Source organism: Bubalus bubalis, chromosome 4 (assembly GCF_019923935.1).
Source record: "Bubalus bubalis isolate 160015118507 breed Murrah chromosome 4, NDDB_SH_1, whole genome shotgun sequence".
In the NCBI taxonomy this organism is placed as follows: Eukaryota; Metazoa; Chordata; class Mammalia; order Artiodactyla; family Bovidae; genus Bubalus; species Bubalus bubalis.
The window spans coordinates 88,548,117-88,560,714 of NC_059160.1; the positions used below are offsets into that span (position 1 = coordinate 88,548,117).

The window sequence follows — 12,598 nt, forward strand, 5'->3', positions numbered from 1 at the left end:
CTCATTTGAAAAGACCCTGATGCTGGGAAAGATTGAAGGCAGAAGGAAAAGGGGCAAGAGAGGATGAGATGGTTGGATGGCATCACCGACTCGATGGACATGAGTTTGAGCAAACTCTGGAAGTTGGTGATGGACAGGGAAGCCTGGCGTGCTGCAGTCCACAGGGTTGCAACGAGTCAGACACGACTGAGTGACTGAACTGAACTGAAGAATACTAAAAAAACACCCTTAATTTCCAATTACATATCTTGTTAAAGAATAGTTTCGCTTCTCCATGGTCCTGTTTCTCTGGTTCTCTATGTGAAAAAGATACCATATCTTCTTAACATTCTTCTCACAGCTGCCTTCACCTCCTTGTTCTGCAGGCTTTAGATGAGAGGATTCAGCATGGGGGTGATCACGCTGTATTGTAAAGGGAAGATCATCTCTAGGGGGAACCTGAGGTTGGCAACAGATAGCTGAGGAAACCTGAGCCATAAAACAAGATCACAGTAGTGAGGTGGGAGGAGCAGGTAGAGAAGGCCTTACTTCTGCCTGAAGTGGAACTGATGCTCAAGATGGTGGAGTCAATACAGGTATAAGAGAAGACGATAAAGATGAAGGTTCCAAAGAAATGTAAGAATGAAGAGCAGAGCAGGAGCGTGAAATTGGTGGAGGTATCAGAGCAAGACAGAGGGAAGAGAGAAGACAGCTCGCAGCTGAAGTGGGGAATAGTTTGGTCCTCACAGTAGTCTAAATTGACCGCCAGGAGGATGTTGATGACAGCATCCACAAAGGCCAGGCCCCAGGAGCCCCACACCAGCCCAACACAGAGCTGGTTGTTCATCACCTGGCCGTAAAGCAGAGGGGAGCTGATGGCTACGTAGCGGTCATAGGCCATCACAGCCAGCAGACAGGCCTCAGTGTCCCCGGTGGTAAACACAGAGAAGGCCTGAGCCAGGCAGCTCTCTACACAGATGGTTTTACTTTCAGAAAGTAGATTTTCCAGCATCTTGGGGACTGTGATGGATGAATGGCAGAGATCCAGAAAGGAGAGCTGTCCCCAAAAGAAGTACATGGGTGTGTGGAGGTGGGGATCAACCCTGATAACCAGCAGCATCACCAGGTTCCCCATCAAGGTCAGGAGGTAAATCACCAGAAACAATGTGAAGAGGAGAATCTGGGTCTGAGGGTCAGCAGAAAAACCAAGGAGGATAAACTCACTGGATATGCTGTGGTTTCCCATAGCGATAAGATTTACCGTAAGAATCCAAGAAAGAAAGATCTTAAAACTCTCTTTGTGCCTCCCAGTTACCACACTGCCTTAGCCCTCTTGTTCATTTACACCATTTCACAATTGTACTGGAAACCATGTTCACATATTCCTAAGCTAACTTCCTAATCATCATGATAACTTTGATACTCCTGGATGGCAATCCACCACCCCTCTATCAAATCCCTATGTAAATTTGTGGACCCTTGTCTTACATCTCTGGAAGTTTCTTTAAGATGGGTATTAACATAAAGAACACTTTGTATAGTCAATGGGAATAGAGAGAGAATTTTTGATGCAGCAGAGCAAGACATAAACAGCAAAAGTGTAGTCATTTAAAAAGGGAAAAGGAATGAGATCCAGGCAGGACAGGTGGAGTTTTCTCCATAATTAGGAAGACAGGCACTTTATCTTTTGTAAACAGGAGGGAAGGTAGAGTGAGTGGGGACCAAGGCAGCTAGCTTGGAGGATTTTATGGATGAAATGACAGACTTTCTGACTGTTGCAAAGTTTTGTAGAAGTATGGGATGAGATCATGAACAGAATTTGCCTATCTATCTATGCATGTGTGTTGTGTGTTTTTAGTGAGGTGGTGGTGAAAGATATTGATGAACCAAGAATGCAAAACTCAGGTACACCAAATACCTGAGACTAATTTATGAAGGAAATACAGTAGGGTTAACTGGTGATGTATTTGCCCATTTGACATGCTGGGACCAATCTGAACAAGCATGTGGTTGTCTCAGTAATATTCAACTGCTTAAGCACCATGTGTAGAACAGATACATATTTGGTTTTAAATGGAGTTTTGTTTTGTTTTCTTTTTATAGCCATATGTAGTGATAAAGACAAAAAGATGTAAGGAAGAAGCATGCTAGCAAGTGAATGAATCACAGAAACAAGGCTGTGCAGGGAATTAAAAGGGGGGCCAAGCCAAGGAGTATGGCTAGGGCAAAAGCTGTAAAGTCATTGGCTTGGGATTGAAAAACTGCTTATGTAGGAACACTAGAGTAAACAAATTTTAAGATTTGGAGATAATTATTAAAGGGATGCTTGAAATGCAGATTTTGTAGGTATAAGTACGTCTGATGAAAAGTGATGGGTGCTATTGTGAGAGTCAGTAGCTAGGATGAGGTAGAAGGTTCAGTCTCTGGCACAGTAGAGGACAAAGTCTAGGGTGCTGAGCTAGTGGGTAAGGACTGTTTTCATGTTTTATTATTTTTTGTTTTAATTTTTAATTCTACTCCATTTTCTTTAATGATTACTTTTAAATTTAAATAAAATTTACTGAAAAAACATTTCCATTTAAGGTAATCAGATGAATTATAAACCTAGTTGACTGTTGGAAGAAACAGCCATATATTTGAAAAAAGAAGCTGTTCCCTGCAACAGAGTAATACCTGGTTGGATATTCTATATCCAGCTTAAACTCCTTTTAATAGTTTTTTTTTTTAATTTTTTATTAATTTAATTAATTAATTTATTTTACTTTACGATATTGTATTGGTTTTGCCGTACATTGACTTGAATCTGCCATGAGTGTCCTTTTAATAGTTTTATAACCTGGCTGTGCATTGTCAATGTCTCAGCCAGCATGGAAAGTCTACATGCCAACCCAACCTCATGTCACATTCCAAGACCTGCCCATGTTCTGCTTTGTTCTGACATCCCTGACTTGTAACCTCAGACTCTGGGTAACTATTCTATAATGCTGTCCAAGTCTAGCCCACGCTGGCCTTTCCTTCTAACTCAAGACAATCATATTCAGCTGATTGAGGGATTTAGGGTTTCTCTTCCCTTGACTGCTAACCAAGCACTAGATGACTATGTTCAATTACCTGTCTAAATAACCAGTAACTAGTAGCAGCAGGTTGTGGCATCAATCTCAATCAATTTGAGATCCAGTGACAAATTATTCATATCTGGGGAAAATTACTCAACTTGTATAGTTAGTGTTGAGAATCCTATATTAGAGCACAATGGGGCAGCTCAAGTTTCTACTGAAAATTAATATTTGTATTGAAATACGCTGGCAATAAGGAAGGATGAATTACATATATTATTCTTTCAATATATGCTTATTTATTTCTGGTTATTTGAGAAATATGTTATAAAAATAATGGCTGAAATTGTTATATTTTGCTCATTAATTTAGATCTGGTCACAGGAGTCCACTTGGGCTCCTGGTGTGCAGATCATCACACTATGTCCAGAGGATATAGGCAAAGCAGCTAGTATATAACTGAAATATGAAATCCTTTATGTCTGGTAAAAAGCTCACATTACTAAGAGTGTGAACGGGTTGGGGCTGCTGTGCCTCTTTGACATGATTTCAGGGCAATACAAAGAAAAACCCCTTTTATATCTCCAACCTCCACATATATCCTTACTTATTGGCTCCAAAAGATTCTATAAATCTATAAAAACAAGGGGAAAGGTGAGCTAAGCTTGCATAGTGTATTTGCACACATAAGACACACTGACAGGAAGAAGAGTTTCTGTTCAGGGGGCTTGACTTCTGCAGAAGTAGAACACTGGATTTCTTCTTTGGAAGAATATTTGTAGACACTCTCAAAATAAATATGTAAAATAATAAAAACAAACCATATTATTGTGGCTGATGTTTAAAGTGTCACCATTAGTGATTTCTTTCTTCTGTTGTTTCTAAACGTAAAATGTCAACACTTTGGAAAGCATGACATAGCAGTTTTGTTGCCAGATATAGTTCACTGGATCCTATTCAGAGGAAAAACAGCTAAGGACTGATCATTACAGAATGAAATATGACTTTATCTCATGTTTATAAGAAGATATTATCAGAGAACATTAATAAGTGTATGAATGAGTAAGGAGGAAAAGGAGAAAGTGGTTCAGTGTATTATCAATGTGGGAAGATAAGCCTGATCCATAAAGAGCTTAAAGTCCTAGGTTTATGAAAAGGCACCTGATATTAAGGAAAAAACCTAAAACCAGAGCTAAGAAGGTATTAGAGATAGGCATAACCTATTTTATAATTATATTCAGACTGTGCCTTGCTCCACTGGTCTCAGGGCTAGGCCATCTGAAGGTTATTTGAATTGCAGATAAAGCAACTCCCCAAATCTCACAAGACTACAACTGATGAGGAGACAGTTGAAGGCATGAAGAATGGGAAATGTGCTCCTAATGTTTCACCATATCCCTATCTGGGTTGCTCTCAGCTTCTTCAAGATAAAACATAGACTTTATGCCTGAAGTTCACTAAGTGGACTGGAATGTTGCCAACATCCTGCAGTTTAGAGACAGACACATCTGGTATAACCCAGTTGTGTCATTTACTTTCTATTTAACTTTCGTGATATTGCTTGGTATTTTAGATCATAATTTTTTCACATGTGAATTGAATAAACTTGGGGGAAGTAATGTATATCTTACATTTGGAAGGATAGAATTAGCTTATACATAAAGAACTAGAAACAAGATTTCTGACATACTGTAATTATTAATGCATACCAGAAAGAGGAAGAAGAAGGATACTGCAGAGGGGGAGATCAAAGCATCTTAGGGAAGAGATAATACGAAGTTGTTTGCAGAAGAGCTGTCCCTAAACCTGGAACAGTGTTTTGACAGGAGAGCAGTGAGGAGCTGAGAGGCTTCAAAGGGAAGCTAAGTCTCTTAGGAAGTAAGAAGATATGAAGGGAGTGAAGGGAAGAAGGAAGTACCTTAAAGAGTAGGTTAGGAGGGGAAAAAGCATCAGAGGATTCAGTAGAACATTTTCATGCTCTTGGCTTCTCCTGGTGGAAATTATCCTGGGGTGTTGAGCCAATAGGTGAAGAGATCAGAGAACAAGTGATATTCTTTAGGAAAAAATGTACTGTAACTTCCCAATTCTGGGAGTAGACATAGTTTTCTTTTTAGGCAGCTGAGTGAAAGGGAGAGAAAAAAGAAATACATTAGCACAGTCTTCAAAAAGCACTTCACTGGTAGAGAAAGTGTTCAGAATCTTGCTTGTGTTCTTAGCCTATTCTGGCTTTGAAGAAAAGACAGGGAAAATATCTTGAAAATTCCAAGTTCTTGACAGGTTGTATTAATCTCTCTCATAGTGTCTTAAGCTTGATCTGGGTAGTAAGTACAAGATCATTAGTTCACACCTTTTCCTCAATGACTATAAATATGTTGCTGATAGCATCACCTGAACAAAGGATTCTGATGTCTAGCCAATCAAAAGAGCAGTTGGTTTAGGCTGAAATTAGGAACCCAGCGGTTCCTTGGAACCTGACTCAATAGTGTACATTTGTAGGAATATGGATTACTGAGCTTGAAGCAAAAGTCTAGACTCATTTGCTAAGAAGCTTGAACTTTTAAAAAGTCATATGGGATTTTCTCATGTGTGACCTTTTCAACTTGTGGACTGAAGCAATCAACTTGGACTCTTAGATGAGCTTTCCTGCTAGTCTGCTGGGAGCTGAAGAGAGGCATGGTAGAAGAAGTGAATCTGGAACCTGTGAAGAAGGCCAGAATTTCCCCTCAGGGACATAGAGGCCATGTGGACCCAGAGAATTAACGTGGGATCTGAAACTAGACTCACAGCTAACCTCCAGATTATCTTCTCATGTGTATGAGAAAGCCAACTGGATTTAATGTTAATCAGCATTAATATTAATCAAGTGAGGTAACTTTTTAAAATTAAAAATTGATGGCATCAAAGCCATCAAAGGCATCAGTCATCAGAAGGTCACATCAACCAGCCCACTGTCCAAGAATGGAGTATTCTAATGAAAAGTAATGACTGAAATTGATTAAGATGCATTGAATATATTAAAATACATGATTTAATGACTGCACAATCATTCAATTAATGAATTGATAAAAGGTAGAAAGAAGAAGCCCACTGGACAGCAATGGAAGTTACACTGAAAGTTTATAATTAAAAGGAAAGAAATGAAGTAGTTGTCATGACTTCTGCTATGAGTTACATTTCAGGGTAGTCAAAGAAACCCCAGTGGATACAAGAACTTACTTTATTTTCAAATGAAGTCCAGCTAATAAATGCAGAAAAGTAATAAAATTAGAAAATTACCATTTCGGAACTTCTAATAAGATAACTGCTCAGGCAGTGGTCATATATATGTAAATATATAAATATGTAAGTAAATATCTAAGTAAAAGAAGATTTGCAATTAAGAGATGTGATTATAATCACCCAAACCAACTGATCAAGCCTGTCATCAAAATAAGTAGAATAACCAACATCATTTTTCCCTTGCTATAATGCAACATGAAGTTCACAAATCCACTTATGAAGATTTTAAGAAAGGACTGAAGTCTTAAGACAAAGTATGGGACAGGACAAGGTAAATAACAATAATAAATCAAATTGGCTAAATCTAGAATGTAGATATTCCACAGGGAAACAGTATGGATTTCTCCAATAAATAGCAGCAGTCACAGTTTTCAAAACCGCTCAGAAGCTGTGAAGACTCCTGCCTTGCCAGTGAGGTAAGTTGCTTGCAGCACACATGATGGCCCTTGTTCTCCTGTTCAGTAGGATCTTCTGAATCCACCACCTTCAGCCTGGCTCTGCTCTCAGGAGTATTCCCTGCCCATTATCCTGAACAGCCACATCTGAGATGAGCACTAGAGAGAATGTCTTTCTGAGTAGCTGTGTAGTTTTCACTACCTACTTTTTATTGGTACCTGTTGCTTCAACACCTGCAATTTTCTTTGGGGATTGATCGAACACTGGTTTTTGTAAGGCATGCTAGTCCCTGTGTACATAGGTAATCATAGCTCTAAATCTTCAATAGGCTTGATTTTTAAGTCTGAAGACCCTGTCATCTTAATTTTATTTAGCAAGCATGCTCTGCGTCATCTCCTTGCACTCTTATTAGTTGGGCTACCTTGGAGCTATCTGAATCAATGGGCTTAAGTGAGAAAGTAACACTCAAACCTGGCTTTGCCACTAGGTCTTTGTCTTGTTGTGTGAAAGGAATTTAGTCTTATCTCCTATTATGGCTTTTGTGTCAAAACCAATGCTTATCGCTGTATCAGTTTCAGCTACAATATTTCACTCCTGCAAGACTCTAAATTATAGAAGTCTCAATTAATATAGATTAACTACAGGCAGAAACTAACTTGATAAACTGTATTTCCTTTCACTTATGCTTGGAGGCAAGAGTTTTGGCCAGAACTCATTTCTCACAGTGCTTTTCAGAAATGGGAAGTCAACATCCATCAATGTCTCATATTTTTACTATCTTTTCCTCTAATGTTATGTCATCAGTTGGCATGTGGGCTGCCTTTCAAGCTGTCATGGATGAAACTTTGATCAGATAATTTACTATAGCTTAACCAGGGTGCTGTACTTTCTACTCTGTCGTCTCTAAATCTTTACTGAAGGCAATGGCACCCCACTCCAGTACTCTTGCCTGGAAAATCCCATGGATGGAGGAGCCTGGTAGGCTGCAGTCCATGGGGTTGCCAGAGTCAGACACGACTGACTGACTTCACTTTCACTTTTCACTTTTCATGCATTGGAGAAGGAAATGGCAACCCACTCCAGTGTTCTTGCCTGGAGAATCCCAGGGACGGGGAAGCCTGGTGGGCTGCCGTCTATGGGGTTGCACAGAGTCGGACACAACTGAAGTGACTTAGCAGCAGCAGCCTATTGCTTGACTGCTTGTGCCAAACCTATGACACATAAGTTTTGTTTGAGCATTCTACTTTCTGGAGTCAAATTCTATATTCCTTAGGATAAAATTTATTCACAAGTATCTGAGACTGAAATGATAATAGCTTAAACAATACAGAATTTTATTTTAGTCATATAAAAGCCCAGAGATAGCAATTCAGGGTTCTTTAGCTTCCAAGCAGTTTGTATTTGCACTTATATGAAAGACCTCCATTCCCAAAGTCATGGGACAACATGGGTATTTCCATGTTGTGGACAACATGGGTATTCCAGCTCCTGCATTATAAATGCAGTCTAGCAACAAAAGGAGAAGGATGCAAGATGTGGAAAACAGCAAGAAACAAACAGCACTCTTTCAAGGATGGCTCCTTGAAACTTTCACAGTATACTTTATTGGCCTGATTTCAATCATATTGTTATACATAGCTCCAAGAAAGACTTGCTAAAGAATTATTCTGTATATACATAAGCCTGGATAAAGAAGTATAATAATTCTGTGATGAGGCAAAAAAAACACAACAAGCATTTGGTGACAACAAGCAATTTCTACCACACACAGGGCATATGAGTAATATAAAATGCAAAATGATAACCAGAAAATAAGGCTATAGAATAATATCAATTATAAATATTGACACAAAATTTCTGAATAAACCTAAAGCAAAAGGAACATAGCAATGGATGGATTCCAAAATAGGATGTTTTGAGGCTGAATAAAATAATGAGAAAAAATAATAGTGGTTGTGGGGTAATGTTGCTGAAGGAGCCTTATTTTGCCAAATATTAACACTTTAATAAAAAGATAAATAGAACATTGATTAAAAAATTTAAAAACCACAAACTTACCTCAGATTTAATGTGTGACTCAATTGCTATTTTAGTTCAGTTAGAAAATATCTTATTTATTAATGTTGCTGTCATAGTTGTTATCCATCATATCCTAATATAGTTAGACACCTATTTCACAGCAAGTACAAACATGAATTCCAATGATTATAGATACAAATGTAAAAAAATTAAATTTAAAACTAAGGGTAAGAAAGCGTATCTAGGGAACTATTTTTAAATTCAAAGGTGAAGTAGACCTTTATCTCAATGGGTAAAGAGATTTATTATTTGAAGAAAGTAAATTATGTATGAACATGTAAAAACTAAAACTTTTACATGGCAAAAGATACCATAAATAAAGACAAGAACAACAACAACAACAACAACAAAAAAACAGAAAAAAACACCTACTACATAGAATATGAATGTCAATATACATGAAATGTGAAATGCTCTAAAACTGATTAAAGACCAAAAAAAAAAAACAAACAAGCTGAAAGAAAAATTTGGCTAAGGACATGACCTTTGCAAAAGATCAAATGCAAAGAACAATTTAATATGTGAAAATATGTGAAAAGATGTTAACATTGCCTAGTGGCAGAGGGATGCAAATTGAAATAAAAATGAAATAGCACTATGTAGTAACCTATAACATTGCAGGCTCAGTGCAATGGACACTCTTGGCTGGTAGAGTTGTGAAGTGTTAGTGCATATCCAGAAAACAATTTGGTGACATCAATTAAAATTAGAAAAATACAAAGACTTTACAATGCTACTTCCGGGAATCAGAAAGAAATTTCAAAGAAATAAAAACATTTAAATTTCATAGTATGTGCTCAAAAATGTTTACTGTAGCATTTTTGTACTGGTTGAAAAATGGAAGCAAAGAGAGCCTAAATGTAAGGGAATGGTTTGAGAAACTATGGCATATTTATAAGAGAATTTTATGCTGATACACACAAAAATAATGAATTAGAGCTTGCCATATGAGGTGTCAGAGAAGGCAATGGCAACCCACTCCATTACTCATGCCTGGAAAATCCCATGGATGGAGGAGCCTGGTGGGCTGCAGTCCATGGGGTCGCTAGGAGTCGGACATGACTGAGCGACTTCACTTTCACTTTTCACTTTCATGCATTGGAGAAGGAAATGGCAACCCATTCCAGTGTTCTTGCCTGGAGAATCCCAGGGACAGTGGAGCCTGGTGGGCTGCCATCTATGGGGTTGCACAGAGTCGGACAAGACTGAAGAGACTTAGCAGCAGCAGCAGCAGCATTTGAGGTGTAGTATGTTTTATATAAATTATTCATGAATGAAAAGCAAACAGAAGTGTATAATATATAGTTTTTAAACAGAGATGGAAAACTTCTTGTTACCATATATATATATGTATATGTATATGCATATGTGTACATAAGTTTGAATGTGAATGTATAAACCCAGAGAAAGCTAAGAAAGATACACTCTGTGGTTAACATGGATTATCTTGAGTAGGAGAATAAGCAGGAAAGGCTGGCAAGCCAAAAAGTTCCCAGGAAATAGACTGTAATATAATGTGATACCATTCAAGTGTTTGTGTAAAATGATGTCTGAATAAAAGAACATAGATATGTAAAAATGGTTCAAAAAACACTACTGCTGCTGCTGCTGCTAAGTCGCTTCAGTCGTGTCCAACTCTGTGCGACCCCATAGACGGCAGCCACCAGCCTCCCCCATCCCTGGGATTCTCCAGGCAAGAACACTGGAGTGGGTTGCCATTTCCTTCTCCAATGCATGAAAGTGAAAAGTGAAAGTGAAGTCACTGAGTCTTGTCTAACTCTTAGCGACCCCATGGACTGCAACCCACCAGGCTCCTCCGTCCATGGGATTTTCCAGGCAAGAGTACTGGAGTGGGGTGCCATTGCCTTCTCCAAAAAAACACTACTACACAGAAATTAAATTGACTCTCCTTGGTTAAGAAAAAAAAATTTCTCAGAAATATTCTCTAGATTATTAGAGATAAAAATTCATCTATTTATTTTTTTTCAACATGTAATTAATTTTTTCCTTTCCTGATACTGATTTTGTCTTTAAAGCCATGTTGGTTTTGAATCCTGGATCTCAATAGAGCAATGTGGAAGAATAATACAAGGGGTAACTAACTTTCTTCCATTTGGGAGTCACAATATGCTGGGGCAAGAGAAAACGTGCTGGTTTTAGAGAGGTAGGAGGTTCATGATTCTCCAGGTCCTTCAAATTCTTCATCATGACATTATTCTGCTATTCCATGATGTTGAGATGATATAATTCCCAGGTCAACACCCATTTCTCCCATAAGCAACCTGCTGTGGTAGTGAAGTCACTGAATCAGTCTCTGAAGTTAGTTTTGAATAGTCTCTGTTCTATATCTATAAAAGGTCATGTATTTATTCAGCATAGGGAAAGTCCCTGAACTTAATTCTGTACTGAAGGTCAAAAATCAAATTTTTTTTGATGTTGAGTTGTACAAGGTGTTTATATATGTTGGATACTAATCCCTTGTCAGTCATACCATTTGCAAATATTTTATCCCAACAACCTGATTTTAAAAATGTACAGATAAGCTAGACATTTTTCAAAGAGGAAATGTCGATGGTCAACAGGCACATGAAAAGATGTCCAACATCACTAATTATTGCTGCTGCTGCCGCTAAGTCACTTCTGCTGTGTCCTACCCTGTGTGACCCATTAGAGAAGTGCAAATCAAAACCATGAGGAGATATTACCTCACACCTGTCAGGATGGCTATCATCAAAAAGTCTACAAATAAAAAACCTTAGGGAGGATGTGGAGAAAAGGGAGACCCTGTACACTGTTTTTAGAAATGTGAATTGGCTTAGCCACCGTGAGAAACAGCATGGAGATTTCCCCAAAAAACTAATAGAACTACCATATGACTCAGCAATTCCATTCCTGAGTATATAGCCAAAAAACCCCTAAAACATGAATTTAACAAGATACATGCACCCCAATGTTCAGAGCTGCATTATTTACAATTGCCAAGACATGAAAATAACCTAAGAGTCCATCAACAGATGAATGGATATAGAAGATGTGTGTGTGTGTGTGTGTGTGTGTGTGTGTGTATACACACACACAATGGAATACTACTCAGCCATGAAAAGAACAAAATTTTGCCATTTGTAGCAACATGGATTCACTTGGAAGGCATAATACTAAGTGAAATAACTCAGAAAAAAGAGAAATACTGTATGAGATCACTTATATGAGGGGTATAAAAAATACAACAAAGTACTGAACATAACAAAAAAAGACACAGACTCAGAGACATGGAGAAAAATCTAGTGGTTACTAGGGTGGAGGAGGAGCAACATAAGGGTTGGGGAGTAAAAGGTACAAACTATTAGGTGTGTAAGATAGGCTCAAGGATATTGTATAAAACAGGGAATATATCCAACGTTTTGTGATAACTATAAATGGAAAGTAACCTTTATAACTGTATAAAAATTTAAAAATCAAGAAATGAAATAATTGTCTTAACAATAGAAGTCCCTGTGGCCTTGGCATTCCTCTTTCTCTTGTACTAGCTCAATGTTAGCAAATTTCCCTTACTACAAGGCTTAGTACAGTGTTCATGATCTCAGGCAATAGGTATTAAAATAAGAGTGGCAATTACATATTATGAGTAGTAACGATGGACAGATGACTGACTTCGTTGTACCTGTCTTAGCACAATTGTAAATACTAAATATCCTCATTTCCCTGAGAGTTATTGTCTTCAGATCAATTTCCCAGTTCTAATTTTAAAACCAATCAGTTTTCTTTGAAAGAAACAGAAACTGACTGAAGATAGCTTAATTAAGGGAGAA

General features: G+C 38.0%; 1 pseudogene; it reads right to left on the reverse strand.

Moving 5' to 3' along the window:
• Window positions 1–296: 296 nt before the first annotated feature.
• Window positions 297–1,985, reverse strand: LOC123333103 (annotated as a pseudogene).
• Between the last annotated feature and the right edge of the window lie 10,613 nt (window positions 1,986–12,598).